Raw genomic sequence first — 23,318 nt, 5'->3', positions numbered from 1 at the left:
TGTATATATTTGAATATTTCTGAAATCGGGACCCATCAACACTATATTATATTACAATGTGGTTTATAATCCATGGTGTTTTATAATAGAAGAAATATGTGGTTGTAGATGTAAAATTATTACACTATGATATAGATCCTAATCCTAACTACACCGTAGAAATAGTTCTGTTTTACCACCCCCCGCAAGTGGTTCTTTTCTTCTTTCTAAAAATGTACAGACGCAGTTTCCTTTAGCCTTTTGTTGCCCTTGGCCCCAGTTCCTATAAATAGAGACTGACCCCACCAGAAAATTGAGGATTCTGGTGCCTTGTTCTAGTGTTTCTGAAAGGAATGGCCAGTTATTTGGTTTCTAATTTTGGGGGCTAACACACTTTTGTGAAATTCAATAAAAATAAAATATTTTTTTTGGAAAAAAGACATAAAAAATGTAAAGACTTTAAAAAATTTAATTTGATCATCATAAATAACTTTGTCAAATTGCTATAAAATTTTCCAAATGTTTGCTTGCGGTTTCTGTACTTGTATTATTGCAGACCAATCAGGAACGGCTGTGGGCAGCGCACCCTTTGGGTAGCACTGGGCCAAATAATGGAGGTTTTACTTCATCAGTTTTCATGGAGTCATTTTTTTTTTTTTTAAACCAGATTCTTCTCCCTTATTCTGATCCCTGCTGGCCATTAGGAAAAGGCAGCTGGAAGCACCCTGAAGTCCACCATCCCTCAGAGGTCAGGTGTAATGTTTGTTTGACGTTCCCTTTTTCAAAAGTCAGTGTTGAATCCTCAGTTTATCATATGCTCATTATTTCATCCACTGGAAACGGATAGGAGGCACCTAGGTGAATGGCTCTCCTCCTACTTTATGGGGCAGGCTCCAGCCTCCTTCCTCTTGTAGCAGAAATGTGGGTTTGAATATTTTCTCAGCTGCATAGTGAAATTCTAACACCCAAGGTTGTAACAGCCAGAAAAAATGTTATCACATTCTGATTGTGAGATTAAAAATATGGATTGGGGCCTTGGCCAGTGTGGGTCAGTGGTTAGAGCATCAGCCTGTGCACTGAGAGGTTGCAGGTTTGATTCCTGGTCCAGGGGGCATGTATCTCAGTTGCAATTCACTCCCTGCCCCTGGTCAGGGCACGTGAAAAGCAATGGAAGAAATAACTTCAGGTGAGGATTAATAAAAAAAAAATAAGTAAATAAAAATATAGATTGTGAGTCGTGTTTTTAATAGCCCAGCAGTTAAACATTTTGACTCTCAGTCTGAAGGGGTCTATCTGGTGGTTACGTGATATTTTATGCTCAAGGTAGCCGTGAGTGTTTTACTGGAACACTAAAATTAAATATTTAAATCTTAATGGAATTGGCAGGAACCGTTAGAGGAGGCATACAAAATAATTCAAAAAAGAAGTCCAAGAGGATTGTAGCTCTAGGGTTGACATCAAATAGCTCCAGTTATGGTGTGTTGACATCAAACACATTTAGGCTGTTGTGGAAAGGAATTAGAATCTGGAGAAGCATCGTACTGGAACTATAATACGAGACACATAGTTTAAATTCTCTAGTAGCTGCATTTTAAAAAGGTGAAATTCATTTAAATATATTTTTCAAAGTGTGAACATTTCAAAATTTAAAAGATGTTATTGAGGTATTTTACATTTTTTTTTTTTTTTTTTGGTATTAAGTCTTTGAAATCTGTGGACTTGGCACTCCTTGCATATCTCCATCCGGATTAGCCACATTTCAAGCGCTCTCCAGTCACACATGGCTAGTGGCTTTAACATTGGGTAGGATGGACATAGAGAACCCAAGTCCACAGTGAGGTAGGTAATTTGAACAATTCCCAAGTAGCTTTATATTTGAATTATGATTTGGTCCAAAATAATTTTAAATGATTTCATGGTTACCTTAGTGAGGACAGCAGTGGGCCCTCTGGGAAGACACCTCCTCCCCTCAGGCCTATGGCCACCTGCATTTTTTTTCTCTTTAATACAAGGGTAATAGGGAGGAGACCTGTTCCTGGAGAAGGCTTTGAATATGTATTTATTCATTCTGTTTTTGACAAAGAGCAAGTGGAGTCAAAGTTACTCTGGGTAGTGAAGCTGGTGCTGGGAATGACACAGAAATTGAACAGGGAAGTAGAAAGTCCTAGTCATGCCCAGGCAAACCAGCTGAGGAGCCTCAGCACCCTCAGGCCCCTGGGTTCCTCCTTGAAGCAGAGGTCTCGGGGATGGGTGGGCAACATCCTGCCTGCAGCCAGCCAGCTCCTGTGCTCCAGGAATCCTAACTCTTCCCTGCTGAGTCGGTCCTGGGTCACCTGCATCCAGTGTGCAATGGGAAACAGAGATGGAGGTGGTCGTAACTTTATTTGATTGACATAGAATTTTACCTTTTTCCAAGTGAAAGCAGCTTTATTATACATTTTCTGATTAAAAATACTAGCTTCACTAAGGCCCCATGCACAAAATTCGTGCAAGACTAGGTCTTCACAGCCGCAGCGGCTGCCTGATCCCTCCCTCACTGCTGGGGGTGGCTGCCTGGATCCCTCCCTGGCAGACAAGGGGGAGGGGGTGTTGGAGGGGCTGCCTGGATCCCTGCCTTGCAGCCACAGGGGCTGCCTCGATCCCGCGGCTGCAGCCCCGGCTTCATCACAGAAGGACATCTGGAAGGACATCCGGTCTAATTAGCATATTACGCTTTTATTATTATAGATGGTATACGATCTGATATTTGCTTCAAAATAATTTCCAGTGAAGACTAGGGAAGAAGTAAGAGGGAGGCCTGGATGAAGCAAGACTGGTTATCAGTTGATCATTGAAGCTGGATGAGTACTTTAAGGTTCATTATAATGTTCCCTATATTTTGTACATATCTGAATGTTTTAAAAGAACGTTTTAAGTATTTATATGGTGAATGAAGTTGTGAAGAAAAGTTGTGAAACCCTATCACCTGAAGGTAACTTGGCCATTAACTAGAAAGCATTATTTTAAAACCATCTCTTGGCTATTTCATACTGTGAACATGCCTAGAAGGAATAAGGGAAGGAGTGTCTTACCTTGCTCTCACTGAGATTTTGTTCCAGTTAGAGAGCCGAACCATCACACATGGGGAGGAGAAAAAGGTCAGTATCTGGGGAGGAGAAAAAGGTCAGTATCTGTTGCAGGCATATTTACCCCAGGTCTTTACTGAAGTGAGGGAGGTGTTCCAGCCTTTTATGGGGTGAAGTGAGGCTCAGAGGACCCGCATTGCCCACGTTCACCCAGCTGGAGTGTAAGGGGACCAGCATGCTACTGGCCTTGGGTGACCCAGCAGTAGGCTCTATGCTGGGCACTTGAGTCTGCCTTACCTGTTGTTGTCATGTGGAACCAGCATTAGAAGGACTACAACATGATATAATGAATTGCCATGTTTTGCAGAAATCTACATGACCCAAGAAAATTCAGAGAATGGCAAGAGAAGGGGCAACCATGGGAAGGGAGGCTGCTTGGAAGAGGGGAATCTTGTAATGACAGATCAGGGACAGGAAGAAGGAGACATATGGCTAAGGAGAATGAATATTCCAAAATGTCCTGAGAGGAGGAGGAAGTTTCAATGACAAAAGAACTGTTTGTTGGGTGGGTAGGGGATTCAGTTTTGAATGAAATGTATCAAAACCATTGACTGGATGAGGAAAAAGAAGAAGGATTTAGCCTTTTGGAAAACATACCAGGTGGCAATTTATGAAGACAAGATTGCACATAGTAAGAGATACTATGGCAGCAAAATTGCTCTTGAAAGAGGAGCTTTGAAGGATACACTAGCTGCTAATCAGAATCAAGTGATGACAGGTCCTTATCTATAAAAAATAAGTCCCTGATTTGCACATTATGTATACCTGAGTAGCTCATTTGTTCTTGATTAGCCAAACCATCTTCCCACATGACCCCGTGTTCTTGTTTGTGATATCTATTTCAGAGTCTGATAGAATTTCATGGTGCTCCTCGATTCTTTCTTTCCATTGCTTTTATGTGGTCATGTGTTAGTTCACAGCGCTCAGGCAGCCAGGCTCTGGGCAGTGGTTCTCAACCTTCTGGCCCTTTAAATATAGTTCCTCATGTTGTGACCCAACCATAAATTATTTTCGTTGCTACTTCATAACTGTAATGTTGCTACTGTTATGAATTGTAATGTAAATATCTGATATGCAGGATGGTCTTAGGCGACCCCTGTGAAAGGGTCGTTCGACCGCCAAAGGGGTCGCGATCCACAGGTTGAGAACCACTGCTCTAGGGGCTGGAGGAAGGAGCCCTGATGCACACTCACAAGGGGTTAACATGTCTCCTCAACAGGATGCCTGCTCCCTCTCCTGGCTGCAGTCCTGGGGCATTCCATTACAGTTGATGCATTTCCCACTGGTCAGGAAAACCAGGTGGTTCACCCCTTGAGGAAGTCATATTCTCTCTGCATGATCGTTGGCTGGATAGTTTCTTTCACTGTAGGAGCAGTTCTCCAGGTACTGGCATGGGGGAGTAGTCTTCACATTCAAGGTGAAGGTGGCAGTGAGAATAGAAGTGGAGGATGTAACTTCTCAGGGTTGTTCTAGCAGGTTGGAGGTCTGCATGGGTAGCCGCTGTTCAACCTGACGGCTCTGGTATATGCAAGTGATGGTTCTAGCTGGCCAGGAGGACCTCAGGCCCTCCATCGCTGCTTCCTAGAGCCAAGCCCGCCTTGTCTCACTCAAAGCTTCTCCTCAGGCTCTGCCCTGCCATGGACAGGGCCCCATGAGAGGTTCTCTGGCTTTGGTGCCTGGGGGGCTCCTGCATTGCTGTATCTCACCCTTCACTTCTTTCTCTTTCTTTCCTTCTCTCTCTCTCTCTTTCATTTTTTGTTTTGTTTTGTTTTTAGAGAGAAAAGGAGAGAGACAGAAAGAAACTTCCATGTGAGAGCAGAACACCTGCCTCCTGCATGTTCCCTACTAGGGGATCAAGCTCACAACCCTGACTGTGCCCTGACTGGAAATCAAACCAGTAACCTTTTGGTGCACAGGACGACGCCCAACCAACTGAGCCACACTGGCCCGGGTTCACCCTTCACTTCTTGCTCATGTTTTTTTAATGGAATTTTTAACTTTTTGTTTGTTTATAATTTTTAAGATTTTGTTTTTAAAGCAGTTTTAGATTCAAAACAAAATTGAGCAGAAAGTATGGACAGTTCCCATACGCCCATTCTCCAAACATGCAAAGCCTCCCCACTGTCCACATTCCACACCTAAGTGGAGCATTTGTTACAATTGATGTACTTACATTGACACAGCATCATCACGCAGTCTGTAGTTTACAGCGTGGCTCACTCCTGGTGTTGTACATTACTGTGTATGGGTTTGGACAAATGCATCATGACATTTATGCAGAAAGGCCATTTTAGGCATGGGAGACTAGAGGTCAAAGGCCACTGCGGGGGAAGAGCTCAGAGGGTGCATGGTTCAAGGAGTGCTGACTCGGTGCTGCTGGGGCACAGGATGCTGGGGCAGGGCAGGTGGGAGGTAAGGTAGCAGTCCTGGATATCCTTGGGAGCCAAGGATACAACTCAGCCAACTTCTTAGCCTGTTTACTCCAGTGGTGGAGAGAGCTGGCACACAGCTGGGAGTGGGCAGGAAAGCTGCAATAGATGGAAATATAGCCCAAGCAAAACTTGAGGACTGCAAATAGGAACACCCTGGCCACTACCTGCTTTGTAGGAGGCATGGTGGTGGGGAAAATCTATTTCATTGACTTTTCCGAATGACCAAATTCGAGCAGTATTTCCTTGTTATTCTCACCCCCTTCCCTGAAAACAAACAAACAACTGTTGCAAATTTTTCTAAAATGTGTTGTCAGATTTTCATAGTGAATTGAGTTTAGCAAAAACCATTTTTTATTAGTTCATTTGACGATGTTACAACATCTCAGGGGTTTTTGGTTTTTTTTTGTTACCCCTCACCTGAGGATATTTTTTCCATTGCTTTTCAGAGAGAATGGAAAGGAAGAAGGGAGGGAGAGAGAGACAGAGGAGAAAGAAATATCGATTGGGTTGCCTCCGGCATGCGCCCCGACCTTGGCTGGTATCGAACCTGCGGCCCTTTGGTGCAAGGGTCAACGCTCTAACCACTGATCAACATTGGCCAGGGCTCTCAGGGTTATTTTAAACATTATGTTCAGAATATTCAAATTAATGGTATAGATTATTTATTGATACCTGTATTCCATGCTCAGTTGCCTTTTGCAGCAAACTGGTGATAAAAGCTTATTTGTGTATAGTTGCTTTCTAGAAGATAAATGTGTTTCTTCTTCCTTCTCCCAAAGGAGAACTGCTGTGTAGTTCTGATTAATTGAAATTCCTAGTCTTTTGAATGTTAGTTAATTTGGCTTTTATTGAAAATAATTGGCTGTAATAATGTACTGAATATGGTACTAGGTCTAGAGACAGAAATTTCCTTCTAACCCAGAAGTCAAGAAGGAATACCTTTGTGTGTGTGTGTGTGTGTGTGTGTGTGTGTGTGTGTGACGGGGTAGTGGTGGTGGAGTTGCAAAGGATGGGAGATTATGATGGGAGTGAAATAGAAAAAATAACGCTTTTTGAGAAAAAGAAAGAGGAATTGCTTTAGAATGAGCATTTCAAAGACAACTTAAAATAAAAGACTGTAGAATATATATTTTGGCCAGTTTATAAAATGAGTTAATGATACACCTACATAAACTTATTTATTGATTCCTTTATTCACATCTTCCAATATTTATGGGGCATTCTTGTACCCACACTGTTTAAGGGCTGGAGCTATCCTGTACTAAGTACAGTTCCTGTTCTCATGAAGCTTACATTTTAGTCACCCACATTACTAATTGCGTTTTATTATAAGTGTGTTTAAAATTTTGAGGGAAGGGAAACTGAGGTATAGAATAAGGAGGAATTAACGGCATCTCTGTTTTCCCAGGTGTGAAAAACATATAAAGACAGAGCGAAGTAAGGCGGTGTAGTTCTATCATTTCTCTTGTCCTCCTAGTAAACCAGTTCGCACTACCTTGCGCTAACATGGCACCACTGACTGATCTCTTAGGGCAGTGGTTTTCAACCTGTGGGTCGCGACCCCTTTGGGGGTCGAACGATCCTTTCACAGGGGTCGCCTAAGACCATCGGAAAACACATATATAATTACATATTGTTTTTGTGATTAATCACTATGCTTTAATTATGTTCAATTTGTAACAATGAAAATACATCCTGCATATCAGATATTTACATTACGATGCATAACAGTAGCAAAATTACAGTTATGAAGTAGCAATGAAAATAAATTTATGGTTATGGGTCACCACAACATGAGGAACTGTATTAAAGGGTCGCGGCATTAGGAAGGTTGAGAACCACTGTCTTAGGGGCTTTGGGCTAAGTTATGTAATTGTGAGTGTAGTGGGACACAGTGAGCCTTCAATACTCTTTTGCACAAAAGAACTAATTATAACATTATTTTTTCCCCCAAAATGATGTGTGCGGCACTTTTCCCAAGACATAGACCCTGAAAGTAAAGAAATCTGTACAAATAAGGCAGGAGCCATTTATTCATCATCAACATTATCATACTAAAGCGTCTAAAACGTTCTGCATTAAAGAAACTCCTTAATTTTGTTTGAACCAGCATTTCCCACATTTATAAGATAATTTATTTTTTTATTTTTATTTTTGCCTGTAACACCTCCTACTTCCTCCTTTGCTGGAATGCTGCCTTGAAAGGACTCCAGAGGGGTCTCTGGCGCTCTTCTCCTGGCCCTGCAAAGGCTAAGGTGGCGTATTACTTCTCACCTCCAAAGGCCTTGGGCATTGGTGCTTCAAGCTTGTGCTTTGTTGAGCTTCCTTTGGGCCCAGATCCTAGCACTCAGCTTCTAGCTGGGAAGTCAGGAAACAGAAGCCAGGAAATGAGAATTGGACGTTTCCCCTTGGAATCAGAGAGCTTCAGACCTAGCAGAGCTGCATAGCAATCGTTCAGCTGTACTAGTACTTTCAGTGGGAAATTTCTCAAGGTTTCTGAGAAAATACCATTTACCATTGGCAAATGGTAGAAGTTGGAGAAAATTGGGAGAATTTTGTTTTAAAAATTCTTCCTGTTTTCTCTCTTTGGTGCTTTCTATCTTTAGCCACTGAAGCACTAGCTGGTTTATTTCTTTCCTTATTAGATTTTATGATTTTGAGGGATTAGTAATATGTCAAACATTAATGATAACTTCAAGCTAAGAATGGTATACTTGGCTTACTGATTTAGCTAAATTTAGTGGATTTTTTCTGCTTCAATTGGCCTTATGTTATAAAAGCACTGTTTTTAGCTTTGGGCAGCAAAATCCCTTGAGATGATGCCCACGTGGGCCCATTTTCTGATTTTTATGCTTGTGCAGATGGTGTTAGGGCAAAGCTCAAATGTGGTGTTGCACCCTTCCCTGCCTTTTGAAGAAATCTTAGGGCAAATGTGTTCTTGGTCGCTTGGGACCTGTACCACACAGTGAGATTTCAGCCGCATGCCTCATGCAGGCCCTGTATAGCTCCAGACCTCCTTGCTGCCTCGGGTCCCCTTCAGCTTGGCCCCTCATTACTGTGGGGATCATGCTAAGTGAAGTGTGGAAATCAAGAGTCCATAACACCCTCAGAGTGAGGAAGTGCCTTGTGTGTTCTTAATCACATTATTTAATGTGTTTTTTCTCTCTTTAATGTGGTTAAGATGATAGTTGATAGTAGATGTACCATTTACTGGACACTTACTGGGCTCCAGGCACTGTGTTAAGAACTTGACCTATACTCTCTCCTTTCATTTCCACATCTGAAATAGCTGAGTATTACCATCTCTGTTCTGGTGGCGAGTGATCTGGGACTCTGAGAAGTGTGTTTAAGCTTCCCAAGCAAGTAGGAGGTGACCTGGGATGCAGAAGTACAGTCCCGCCCTAATGTCCTGGTGTTGATGATAGGTGTTTTAGCCAATAGCTTTTGGTGTTTTTTTTATCACATCTATGCTTCTTGAAATACTCCAGAAAAGGCACAATGTGGGAGCTGCCAAATGATTTATTCTTTGATGATCTGGAGAAGGCTACTCTAATTTAAGGCAAGGTTCTTTTAAATAGCAAACTCCTGGCACCTTCTATTTAATTGGAAGGGTCATGTTTAAAATAAGCATTGTAAGTATTAACTGTTCTATACAGGGACATATTCTGTCCCCGGGTTCTGTAGGCAGCAAACAATGAGCTGCCTCATCCCTGCTCCCACTGAGCTGGAGCTCAAGCAAGACCGTGTTTGACTGTTGAGCACTCTTCATTGTTTTAGGTACATTATCTCCTTTTATCCTCATGCCAGCCCTTTTGCTGGGCATTCCTACAGAGGAGGAGACTGAGGTACAGAGAGGCTAATGCACCCCGAGACCAAATGACTGGTAAATGACAGAACCAGGATCAATCATTTTACTTTTATCCATTGTGTTATTGCTTCCCCTAAATGCAGTGTTTTGTCTCATAAATCCTAATACATCTCAGCCTCAAATATGGACTTGGCTGGCTCCCCATCCATCCATTGAGAAAGATCCCCTTGCACTGGGGAGGGGTCAGAACAGAGGGTTGGCCCTAGTAGCCCCGTGGGTTGTCTGAGTTATGCTCTGGAGACAGAGATACTTTAAGCCTCATGATTTCTCCTCTCTGAAATTGGTAGTGGTTCTTGTCCATTGTCCATCACCATCGAGGGAGATTTTGAGGGGCAGGGAGAGCCCCCAGGAGGTGACAGGGGATTAACTAGATTTGTACTTTACATTAACATACCTAGAGAGGGATTTGTACATCCACAGGGGATTATGGTTCTTTAACAAGGTTTGTAATTATGGTGTTATGAGGATTCACGTATGACATGGAACTTCAGAACCTATAAAAATAGGACAATGTGAAAAATATATTTGTTTGCTGGAGATAAATTGAATGTAAAGGGCCCCATTATGGGAATACATTTCTGTATTTTATAGTCCAAATAGAAATAAAAAAGCTCTTCACATATAAATATAACCCAATAAAAAGAAATCTGTGGAGTGGTTAAGAATATTATAATGGAGAATATTTTAACCATAGAAATGGTTCATCTGGACAAGTATGTCCCTTTTGTTCTTATTATTCAAATACTCTTTTCACCAATTCTCTCATGAGTCAAGAAGGAGTTTGGCTGTCTCTTGAAATATATTTTTGCCTTTGTTATACTAGCTTTGTGCTTCTTGCTTCGATTACTTCATCTATAGTTGTAAACAGTACATGACATTGTAAATCTTCATTAATGTGATGATAGGATCTATTCATCTGTTTTCCAATGGGATGGAATGCTTGAGAAGGTGGAAAATAAAAAGCAGCACTGTATTACTGGTTCTCCTTTGGTCACAAGTAACAAATTAACTTGAGCTAGCTGAAGTAAAAAGAGAATTATAATAAGGATACAAGTATGTCTTAGGAACTCAAAGGCAATGATGAAGTGGCCCTGGGGAGTGCATAGGACCCGCAGATCAGGAAGGGAACTCTGAAATCAGCATTCTCCCCAAGCACATGTGTGACACAAACCTCACTAAAGTAAGAGAAAAGCTGACAGAGAAGGAAAATAGAAATCTATGCAGTTTATCACTTTACATTTGAGCATGAGATTTAAAAATAGCTCAATCGTATTCTTTGGAAAAAAATTCAGGTTCATTACATGAAATTCTACAGTATAAACAAACTAAAAATTCTCTAAAATTCTGATAATCAGGGCTAATCATAACTATTTTGATAAACATTCTTCTAGACATCCAGGAAATCTCTCTCTCTCTCTCTCTCTCTCTCTCTCTCTCTCTCTCTCTCATGCACACACACATACACCTGCACACACACACACAAATGGAATCAACTGTTTACAGTCATTAGCCTATTTTATTCACTCAGAAGTATATCATAGATGCCTTTTCATAACAATACATATAGACCTCCTGTGAACGCTGCATCCATTTGCGGCTAGGGTTCAAGGTCTGGAGAAGGGGCTGCGCACAAATAGATACACTAGACAAGACATATAAATTTAGAAGGCATGTGGGAGCCAGGTGGAGACCTTACTCTCTAGCAGAGAGGCTCTCTGAATTCTCGGACCCATTAGCTTTTATTTACTAGAATACACATTTGCCCTTTAGCAAAGCAAACAGGCATATCAAAGGTAAAGTTTGGTAAACAGTAAAATGATGATCAGGTTAGGGCCGTGGTCGGCAAACTGGGGCTTGCGAGCCACATGTGGCTCTTTGGCCCCTTGAGTGTGGCTCTTCCTAAGCCTTAGGAGTACCCTAATTAAGTTAATAACAATGTACCTACTTATATAGTTTAAGTTTAAAAAAGTTGGCTCTCAAAAGAAATTTCAGTCGTTGTACTGTTGATATTTGGCTCTGTTGACTAATGAGTTTGCCGACCACTGGGTTAGGGGATTGCCTTCAGCCATTCAGCCAAAAGCAGGGCATATTATGCTGATTTTCAGCCCTTGCTAAATATCAAAGTCCATGAGCCTTCCAGGGGACTTCTTGCATAATTATGCTAACTAGTTGTTGGTCTTAGCCTCTGGCAACCTCCATGATTTTCAGTGTCTATGTAGTTTATTTAACATGTCTATTTGTGGACCTTTAGGACATTTATTTACTTATTTTCTCATAATTATAAACAATTCTATGTATATCAATTTTTCTACTTTGAGTAACTTATTTAGAAATAGAATTGCTGCCAGGACCGGTTTGGCTCAGTGGATAGAGCGTCGGCCTGCGGACTGAAAGGTCCTGGGTTCGATTCCGGTCAAGGGCATGTACCTGGGTTGCGGGCACATCCTCCGTGGGAGATGTGCAGGAGGCAGCTGGTCGATGTTTCTCTCCCATCGATGTTTCTAACTATCTATCTCTCTCCCTTCCTCTCTGTAAAAAATCAATAAAATATATTTAAAAAAAAAAGAAATAGAATTGCTGGGTCAAAGAGTATGCTATTTTACATGCTGACATAATTGCTTAAGTGGCTACATTATGAGATATGTCTATAACATTGGCTATTGTCAATCTTTGGTAAGTGTCAGTTTGACAGGTGCTAAATAAGTCTCAATGTTCTAGAGTTGAATTTTTTTCATTATTAATATAGTTGAGTAAACTTTCTTATAGAAAGTTTTTTAATTTGCTTTGTCTGTTTTGAGGGGAGTATTAATTTGCTTACTGGTTTTTAAAACATTTTTTGCATAAGAATAGCAACGTTTTATAAATTTCTTATATAACTATTTCACCTAGTGTGTCTTATTTTACCTTTTGACCAAAATATAAGTGTTCTCATTTTTACTTTTGATTTGTTTTTACCATTCATATATTTGAGATATTAAAAAATGTACTCCGCCAAATATCTCAATCCTTTCATAGTTTCAGATTTTAATGTCATGATGTCATGTTTAAAAAGAAAGGCCCTTTCTAGCCCTATATTATAAAACCATTCACCTGTGTATTCTTCTAGTATTCATCTAATTCTATCTTGAGCTTATTTTTATCGTAAGTATGAAGAGAGATCTATATTTTTCCTTCCTCCTAAAGAGCAAACCAACACCATTTATTAACTAGACTCACATGCCTACCTACACAGATCTGATTATATAGGGATAATTCTATATCTGGATGTTTACTCTGTTTCATTGATTCATCTGTGCTCTCACTCAGACTGTGCTTATTAGCTGTGGCTGGCTCATTTTGTTGATTCCTACAATTGATTATGGTGATTCTCTGCTTCAAATTGGGTTTCTGTGGAATAAGGTGTTAAATAGTCAGTTTTCAGTTCCTCGGAGAACTGGGGATGAAGTGGGAACAGTTGAAGCAAGAAAGGACCCCTTCACAGACGTGTTAAAGGAACTAAGTAGGGAAAAAGTGAACAAGACCAGAAGAGCTCATGTAGGTTAATTTGCAATGCCTGGGATTTTTGTTTTAAACCTTGGTGGGGGTAGGGAGGGCGATGTATATATCTGGTCTTTGTTTAAATTCAAAGCCATTAAGCATTTCTACTACAGGGAAGAAAATAATGTGTTTTGCCTCTTTGCCAACAGTAACATAATTTTGGTCTTCGAAATAAGTGTCTTGGGACCTTAATTCCCTGTTGGTAAAGAATATCCCCAGCCCATGTGTTGCAGCGGAAATTCATTGTTTCCTGAGTTATTTCCCTTCATGATTAGTGAGGGGGGTGGGGCGGGGGGGGGGGGGGGGAGGTAGGGGAATGACCAAATGTATAGATTGAGATTTTTTCCCCCAAACACTGATGTCTGTAACATTACTTGATTCTGATGGCTTTTATTATTATTTTAGTTATTGCTGCTGAAGGCTTCTCTGATGCTTCAGGATATATTCAGGGAAATTGACTCTCCATAAACTGAGAATTCAGGTGAGTCCTTTAAAAAAGATACAGCCTTTCATTCTTAAAGTTTGATAAAGTGTTAAAATATCATCACTTATACTTTCTTGTTTGATTTTTACCAGGGTTCTGTGAGGCCGGAGTGTACTTGCCCGGTCTTATTACTTCCCTTTCAATTTAATACTCCACCTGGTAGCTGGTTGGTGGGGTAATGGTGGGTGGTTATAAGAGGGGGTGAGTAGCTGGTTTTTTACTTTATTGTATGAATTCTCATTTATTCACATATGTTTGCTTCACAAACCCCCCTTTTTTAAAGTGCTGGGTAAGGAAGTAATGTAGAAACTTCCAATAGTATTTGCACTGAAACTGCGTGGTAGTTCCTGGAGCTCTCCAGGGATGGCATGCGATTGCTCTAGCACAGCGGTTCTCAACCTGTGGGTCACGACCCCTTTGGGGGTCGAACGACCCTTTCACAGGGGTCGCCTAAGACCATCGGGAAACACATATATAATTACATATTGTTTTCGTGATTAATCACTATGCTTTAATTATGTTCAACTTGTAACAATGAAGTTGGGGGTCACCACAACATGAGGAACTGTATTAAAGGGTCGCGGCATTAGGAAGGTTGAGAACCACTGCTCTAGCATGAGGTAAAGTGAACTTTGGTTATAGAATATTGGCTTTTCCCTCTGCTTGTCCTGGTTGTGGCTGCATGATCTCAAGCAGTGTGTAGGAAATAACAAGGGCAGGGAAGGAAGCCATCTCCTGTGGGTCTGGGGCAGGCCTCGACTGGAGTCTGCCAGGTGAAAAAGGATTGGCTTCTACTCTCAAAGCCTGTGTCCTGGCACACCAGATGTGCCAGTTCTGTACTTGACCAGCTGCACAGCTGAGGACAGATTACTTAATGCTGCTGGTCTCCATAAACTGTATAGGCTGGCCCAGCCTAGTTGTTTCCATGCTTATAGATTTTGTAGAATAGGGAAAAAAATTCAGGACCAATGTTTACTATATTTGGGGTGGCTATTTATAAACATAGCTGATGATTATTAAAGCTGAATGAGTATATGATGGTTTACTACATATTTGCATACTGTCCTATTTTGTGTTTAAAATTTTTCATAATTAAAGGTTATTTTAAAAAATAAGTACCATCTACTAACATCATTTCATGAGAGAAGAAGTATTTTAATACTAAAAAAGTAGGCTGTCATAAATTGTCTTTAGGCTGTATGTATTTAGCATGATGAAAACGCTCTTCTTTTCCTGCTTCTTTGTCCTGTCTCTGCTGACCAGTTAGCTGTGAACTAGCCAGAACTGGCCCGAGGGCTGGCATTTGGGAAATATTGGGGTATATGACTGCTAAGGAGTCATCTGCCTCTAAAACGGTGTCATTCTTCTGTAACTGGAAAGGGATGTACTCCAGTTATATTTATCAGCTATTTCCAGAAAATGCTGTGACAGCTAGCATGCTGGAACTAAGAGAAGTCAGAGGTCAAGCAGAAGATGAGGGATTGTTCTGTTGGGAAACCCAAACAAAAGTGGCTCATTCGTGTGAACATTAAATTTAGCTGTGAGCCACCTTGCAGTCAATGCAAAAATGAAGATTGACAGCAAAGAATAGAGAATCTTCCCTTTACACCATTGTAGGCCACCTCTGGTGAGGTGGTATTTCACATATTAGTGTCTGCCTGTGGTGTGGGGGTGTGGAGAGCTGGGGGTGAGGTGGGCTGAATGTCCATCTCTAGGGAGACCCATCCAAAACCGAGTGCAAGGAGCACAAAGCTGGGATGGAGGGGTGGAGGTCACAGGCAAGAGTTGGGAGGCATGGGGAAGGGCAGAGGAAAGGAGCTGTCCTGCCTTGGGATCCTCTGTGGATGTCCTTTGAGAACCTGCAGAAGATGGTAGGTGGTCTGGTCTGGCTGAAGGGCTTGGGCACAGTGTATAGGAAACAGAAACATAAGCCTTTCCCAAGTTTTCAGGTCTGAGAGGAGCATGTCGGGTGTATTTCTATGCTGTGGGTCTGTACAGAACTGAAAACTAGCCTTCCCTTGTACTTCTTCCTGGGGATGTGTGTGAGCTGTAGGGTGGGTGGAGGACAGAGGTGATAATGGGCTAAATTATTAGGACAGTGAAATGATGTGAGGGAGGAGCAACCATACCTCCTATTCCAAAATGCCTGCCTAATCCTGGCTGCTTCTGAAAGTTCTGTGACGTTCTACCAGCGTCTACATCGATTGGAATATAGTGGTTCAGTCCTTTAGAATTCCTCCCTGAACCATTTCTGGCTTTTGTTTGTTTTACATGCCTATTTTCTGGGGAACTCACAGGAAATTTGGCAGACTTACCTGGTTGCTTTCCCTCTATCAACCAACTCTGGGTTCACTCTCTGGTTTATATGCTTCAGTTGGGTTGCTTCCCTTCCCCCCACCCCCTGGGGGGTTATTTATCTCACTACCCTTTTTTGGAAGAAATTATGTCAACAACAGAAATGTTTGTCTTAAAATTATAGGTATATGAGAGATTACCTGAAATCTTGACTTTTCTGAAAGTGTCTAAAGACATGAATAAATGCTAGCAGGAGCTTTTATTTTGACATAAACCAGAGGAAGGGAATTGCTTTAAGGGATTTGAGCCAGTCCAAGTCTGAATAAAATTTAATGAATGAACAATGTAATCAATCAATCATGTTCTGAGCCTCTCAGAAGGCCAGGCCATGCTTGGTAAGATCTTGTAGGGATGAGCAATTACGAATTTGGGACAGCCATGCTTCGGGGGAATAAACATGATGCTTTAAAGGGTTGCGTGTCGGCATATGAGAGAGTGTGTGCATGAATAAGTAGAGGGAGGTGGGGGTTTATGATAAATGACTTGTTTTGCATTTTGCTTAATGACTTGTGGCATAGTCCAGATTTGAAAATAAATGCAATATTCTGAACTTATCTCCATTTTCCTTGCAGGCTTGTAAGAAAAATATTTAAAACCCGATTTCAAATGAAAAACATTGTTTTTGGCTCTCTGGGAATTTTTAGTTCCCACTGTTGTTTAGGGAAGCTATTGACTCCATAAAAACTTAAAGCACAATCTACATAGCTGTTTGTCATTCTGTATCGGCCACTTAAAGGCAGTGACGTCAGTAAAGATAAGTTGTTCCTTGCTTACTTTTCTCCATAAAAAAATGTAATCCGCAATGCACTGGTGTCTTCCTGCCATGTTCCATTAGCTGAATTCTTTGGCTTGCTCTGCTTGTTAACTGTAAACACTGCCACTTGCTCCCCCACTGCTGGCTCTCTGAGTGGCTGGGAGTCCTAATTAGCATCGTGCTAATTAGCATCATCTCCTTGATCAGGGTTCCCAGACATGTGCCAGGCCCTCACTCTGCTGTCTGTGCTTAGTAAATGTTTCAGAACAACAACAATAACACTTTCCAGATTGTTTCTCATAATTATACTTATCCAGGGGCATAATAGAATGTGCTGTTTCCTTGAGCTTTTAGGGTATTTATGCTTATCAGTTCATCTTTTTCCAATGTTAAAAAGCCCTCCTGAAGAACTCAAGATTTGAGCCTTTTCTGTCTAATAATTGATTGGATTTCATAGACTCAAATGTTCTAGAATGCTTATGCCTGCATTTAACTCTTCTACTATGGAATGTGAAACTTTCGGAACCACTTTTTTCTTTTCTTTTTTTTCTGTGAAGTCCCATATTCTGAGGACCTAGAATGATCATCAGAGCCATTTTATTCTGTTTACAACAAGTCAGAATTGGACAGCTTTTCAGAACCATAAAATGGCTAGTGCACTTGTAGAGTTTAAACATGACTTGACTAAGATTAAAATAAAGTAAACACACTGGAAGTCCAGCTGCAGTGGGGATTGCCACATGTATAAATGTAATGCTTAGGGCAACATTTCCCACTTTATCGGATTTAAAGGCACTTTCCTGGTATCTTGTTGTGATCACTGGTTAGCATCCCTGTCTGCCTCCCTCTCTGCACTGATTCACTGTCCGTCTTTCCTTGTGCCCTCAGATGACACATGCAGCCTCTTCTTGTTGTCTCCCAGAGACACTCCCCCCTCCCATTAATAGACAGAAGAGGTTCAAATCTTGGGCAGCTGTATGTTTAATTTTATATGTTCTTTAATCTGGTAACGTCTTCTAGGATTTACCTGTAACTTGATTCTGAATGTTAAAACCAAGAAGCAGCATGTACTCTGTTACAGGTACGTAACTGCTGTTCCCATGGCAGCCAAATGGTGTGGTGGGATTACATTCCTTCCTTTCTCAGTCTCTTGCCCTCACACCTGGGCCCCTCTGCGGACTGTGTTTGAATGGATTCTCCCTTTCACGGGTCACCAGCTGCCTTGAACGAAGCCTCAACATTTCCTAGACTCTGTTTTCCCATCTTACCTAGAACCCACTTATTTTCCCACAGCCCCTCCTCCTCCACCTTCAGCCAGAACATTTTGATTTCCGTGTGCTGCCTGCCTCTAAGAAAGTGCTGATGGCCAGGAGAAGCTGTGACTACTGTTAGAAAAGCGACCTTAGGCCCTGGTGTCTCTGAGGGGGCAGCAGCTTGGTCTTTGAAATTCGCTGAGGCCCTGATGTGTTAGCACCTAGGTTCTGAGGCCTGGTGTCTGCTGCAGTCCTTATACCAGCCTCATACCAGAATGGAACAGATGTTGTCATTCACACGCTAGACACCAAGATGTTGAGATCCGGATGGGAAGCCTCCAAGGCCTCCACTGGGAAGTGCTTCTTAGACCTTGGGGCTGCCTGGGGCGCGATGCCAGCTGCGGTTTCACAGGTTAGAAAAGACTTCTGTCTTCAGAACCTCTTACTTTCCTCAGTAGACCTTCATCTTTCCCCAGAAAAGCACTGCTGCTCTAGGAAATTCGGCTCCGCTTCATTCCCCATCACCTCCTTCTGTGGCTGCTGTGTGGCCAGCAGCTCATGGTACCGAATTCTGTGACTGGCAATGGGAATATCCTCACCTGGGTCATGTTCCCTTTGTGAGTCTGAAGTGAGGAATGGGGCTCCCTACTCAGCCCTGCTGGTAGGTTGGAAAGGTGCTTTGTCAGTGGTGGTTGCTGATCAAGATGTTTTCTTAGAGCCTCAAGTATGTGTGTGAGTCAGGTACATTGGATTATGTTAATATGCGGTATGCTTTGGTAGTTATTTTAGAGGGAAGGTTGGAAAAACAATTAAGTTTTACTTTTCACACTTCCTTTTCTCTCACGAATGCAGTGGTCTGCATATGTCTTCTGGTGTAACTGTATTTAGTAAGTGACTATTACAGCAGTGACCAGATGGACGGCAGGTGCCCTGGGCAGGTGGGTCCCTCATGCAGCGTTGGCGTTTTTCCCTCTCCGGGCTGCTCCCTCCTCACTATACAGACCCCATGGAAGCGTTGGCAGTGGAAGCAGCAGTCTCTCCATGAACTTGTTATCTCCCAGTGGGTGGCAGCGGTTGGGGTCCATCTTTGTTACGTCCGTTAGGTCAGGGCGGCAGCGTTAACATGTGCTGCCTCGGTGCAAGTAGTGCTTAGTCTCCAAACATCTGACCTCTTTATGTTTAGTTCCTCAAATAAGTATTGAATGAAAGGGCAATCTTCAGAGATGGGCCTCACTTCCTTATGGAGGAGGTATCTGGCCTTAGTGAGGTCACAGCTTAATGAATAGATAGGGGTCAGTATTTACAGTGGTGACTAGGGTGCTGGTCCACATTTAAAGTTGATCATGATAAGCCGTCCAAAGTAACCTGCCGTCATCTTGCCATGGTTAATTCTGATGTGGCGATTTTTTATTTTCATATCTGTTGATTGCTTTTAAGGTTAGGAAAGAGTGCTGGACAGAGAAGTAATCCGTGTGAGACATTTTTGGTTCCATTATACAAAGATCACTGATCCTCATAGTTATGGAAGCCCAGTGACACTTGGGCACAAGTGATTTGGAGGGAAAATGTATTAGGACAATTTAAATCTTGGTCAACATTTTATTCTATACCTGAAAAGTAGCTTCATCTAAAAGGTTCTATAAAAGGAAGACTTTTATAGAACCCAGTCCCTCAGCGAGAGAAGGAAATAAATGAAGTTTAAAAAGTCTTTCTTGTCTCTGGACCCTAAGTGTTCCCCCAAGACATTATATATTCTTTCATTTCTTTGCCTCTAAGCAGTGAATCAGGATGCAGTCTCCCCTGCAGGAGACGGTTCGGCTCCAGGATGCTCGGTTAATTCTGCCGTCCCTTTGGGAAGTTTGATGCAGGCGCGGGGGACAGCGGTGGAAGTGAGGCTCTTGCCCCCTCTGTCCACTCTTCTCAGAAGCTGGGACTCAGAGGAAGCACATTCAATACCCTGAACTAGGAAGCACTGACATAAAAATGGACACCAGAGTCTATAATGACATGGCCTTGTTCTGTTTTTGTCTACACATTTCCAGAGAGACCGCAGTATCTATGGTGAATAAGCGAAGAGATTAAATTTAGAGAAAGAAGTGGGTATTCTAATGAGTAGAGTAGGCCTTCGAAAGAAAGTAACATTTATTTCTGGGTTAGTTGATGTACGTTTTAAGGGTCTGAGGTGGGCTGTTAAGGGCTAGTGGGGACTTGGCTTCTTCCAAGATGAGCAAAATTTCATTCTTTACTTGGGAGTGAACTTCTAAATTCAGCACTTAAGGCAAAAATTTCATATGAACACAGTTGCTCGTGACCATCCTTTAAGAAGATGTCACACTAGACGCAATTATCCTATCTCCCAATCGGTTCAACACAGTGGGCTTTTCTCAAAGCTTAGGAATAGCTTGCTGCTAAGTAGTCGGCTCCTGTATTTAAGGGCCACATTGTAAATAATAGAAGAACTCTTGGCATCCAGATAGGACCCCAGGAAGCACTTAGAAACTGAGCAAGCCCAGGGAACTGTAAATTCTTACATCCCTGCCATGGCCATTGTGGGACTTACATGCTCATTGAGAGGAATGGGAGAGGAGCTGCCTGCCAGATTGTTATTACGGAAACTTTCAAACACGTTTAAAGGTGAAGAGAATTATATGGTGAACTACATACCCATTCCCCAGATTCAATGCTAAATAATTCTTAGCCAGTCTTATTTCATCGATACATACTGTTCTTTTCCTACCAATTGTTTTTAAGTGCATCTTTGCTATTTTATTTTTCCTTGGTTATTATTTCAGTATATGGCTCTAAAAGGACTAAAAACGTATCTAACTATCTTATCACACCAAAAAACATAAAAATTACCAGTACTTCCTTAATATCATTAAGTATCAAATTAATGTTCAAATTTCCTCAATTGTTTTATACTACTTCTTTTTTTAAAAAAATATTTTTATTGATTTTAGAGAGGAAGGGAGAGAGAGATAGAAACATCAATGATGAAAGAGAATCATTGATCGGCTGCCTCCTGCACACCCCACACTGGGGATCAAGCCTGCAACCGGGGCGTGTGCCCTGACCGGGAATCGAACTGTAACCTCCTGGTTCATAGGTTGACGCTCAACCACTGAGCTATGCTGGCAGGGCTATAGTACCTCTTTTTAAGTTTCTTTGAGTCAGGATCCAAATAAAGTTTACACATTGCAATGGACTGATGTCTCTAATCCCCTTTTAATCTACAGGTTCCCCTTCTGTATCCCCCGGCCACCCCCACCCCTACTCTTGTGATTTGTTTGTTGAAGAACGTGAGTTGTTTGTCCTTTTAGAGCAGAGATTCTCAAACAGGGGGGACCCTCTTCCCCCATCTATGGACACTTGGCGTGTCTAGAGGCATTTCTTGTTGTCACCACTGGGGATTGCTACTGGCATCCAGTGAGTAGAGGCCAAGGATGCTGCTAAATATCCTACAGAACACAGGACAGCTCCTCACAACAAAGGATTCCCTGGCCCCAAATGTCAGTAGTGCTGAGGTTAAAAAAACTATGCTGTAGAGTTTTCCAGTCTGGGTTTTCACGATTGCTTCTTTGATGATACCATTTTACATGTTTCTCTGTTCTTTGTGTTTTCTGTGATTTATTACTTATATCTCCAGTAGTCAGATTCAGATCTGGGTTTGTTTGTTTTTCCTCCAAGGCTACATACATCACAGGCAGACAGCGTATTTTCACTAAAAAATACATACTGGGCACTGATGATTGTTGCCTCGACCCTTTAATTTATTAGTGATTATAAAAACATGATATTACAATTCTATCATTCCTTCCTTGTTTATATACAAGAATACTTGCGTAAAAATAAATTTAACCTCAACTATTTGTTTACCCTGAGGTTCATGTAGGAAAGTCGGGACAAATGCTTGATACTTTCCCTTTATTTTCAAAACAATGAGTTCCCTAGCAGCATCCTCTAAAAGTGATCACTGAGGTTTTATTTATTTATTTGGCTTGTGTTTTCTTCTTCTTTTTTTCAATGTAAATATAATTGATGCATTTCAATTAAATATTCTTATTGATACTGGAATTGTCTCATATTTGACCAGTAGAAGCTAATTCAAGTGACTTGTGGAAACTAATTCCTAGTCCTTTTGACATGACTTGTGTTTTTGCATTTTTCTGTACTTTGTGGCACAACAAAATGTTACAGGATTGTCTTATCCATTTCTTCTTTCAGACTTAGTCATCATTTCTTTAAGAATCCCTGGTTTCTTTGAGTGTTTAGAGACACAATATAGAAATTAGGAATGTTTATAATTACTGGATTTATCATTGTTTCTAGATCTTAGTGGATCAAACTAAGGAATATACATGTATGTATATGTATGTTTGTATGTACAGAGCAGAGATAAAACCGATTATTAGTTCATACTAATACTTCCAGGTGAAATCCAGGTATATAGCACAGTAATACAGGACTTTTACTAGCTTCCACCCAGAATCCCAGTTCAGTAATACTATCATAGTTTTGTATCTGCTTTATCGCATATATAGACACAACAAACTGTGTTTTAAAGACATTTGGAATAGTTTTTCTCTGTGATTGTGTCTCCAACTGGATAGACAGTTAGGCTCATTGATTTCATTGTATTTTCTGTTTTTAGAGATTCCCACTTTAAATTTATATTTAAATAATTTTACACAATATTGTCAAGGTTTCAAAGCCTCATCTATAACATAAGGCGTAATCAGATCTATTTGCTTTTACCCCAGTCCCCTCTCCATTCTGTTTTCTCCCTCCCCATTAGGTAGCAATTGAAAAAAAAATATATCCTTGTGTCCTATCCTTATACCCTTTTATAATGCATAAGCAAATGTATGTTGCTGGACATTCGGGCGTTGTTATCTTTTACCGTTAGAAATAGTGCTGTGGAGAATAGCATTGGGCACTCCTAAAATCATTTTTCTTTTTAACCTCATAGAAGTTAAGTGTATGTATGATGTGATTCCTTTCAAGAAGGGCGAGAAGGATGTCTGCACGCCGCTGAGACTGCACAGAGCTTTGGAGCAGGAAACAGAGAGGGAGCATGTCTGGGAGAGATGGAGACGAGCATTTCAGTGGAAGAAAACAGGGCTTAGGAAGGTTGGTTCGATCCAGGTTTCCGTGACCTGCATTGCCAGGCCCAGGGCTGTGGCTTTCACATTCCAGTCCAGGAGTTAGCAATCTTTTCCGGTAAAGGACCCAGTTGTAAATATTTTTAGGTTACTGTCTGTGTTGCAACTACTCAGCTCTGCTGTTGGAGTGCAAAAGGCAGCCATAGACCATTTATAATTAAGCGAGGGGGCCTGTGTTCCAATAAACTAGATTTATGGACACAAATGTGAATTTCAAGATTTTCATTTATTATGAAATATAATTATTTTTTTCAATTATTTTCTCTTCAACCATTTAAAAATGTAAAAACCGTTTTTAGTCTGTGGACCATCACTTGCCAAACTCTGCTCTGGGCTTTTGGGAGACATAGGAAGTTCAACACAGGAAGG

At 41.4% G+C, this 23,318-nt stretch overlaps 1 protein-coding gene across 6 annotated transcripts in view; it reads left to right on the top strand.

Moving 5' to 3' along the window:
* The window catches only part of TLN2 (talin 2), a 421,578-nt gene that overhangs the window by 161,864 nt on the left and 236,396 nt on the right, over positions 1-23,318 (top strand). For all 6 annotated transcript variants that reach the window (XM_070421588.1, XM_070421561.1, XM_070421564.1 and 3 more), the window contains one exon: positions 13,347-13,422. The gene's annotated coding sequence lies outside the window, so the exon portion shown is untranslated. The remainder of the gene's footprint in view (positions 1-13,346; positions 13,423-23,318) is intronic.

The sequence above is a fragment of the Myotis yumanensis genome, unplaced genomic scaffold (assembly GCF_028538775.1).
Source record: "Myotis yumanensis isolate MYYU_CA2020_CCGP unplaced genomic scaffold, mMyoYum1.0.hap1 SCAF_1, whole genome shotgun sequence".
In the NCBI taxonomy this organism is placed as follows: Eukaryota; Metazoa; Chordata; class Mammalia; order Chiroptera; family Vespertilionidae; genus Myotis; species Myotis yumanensis.
Note: the sequence above shows the minus strand (reverse complement) of the source record. Positions and strands in the feature narration are given on the sequence as shown.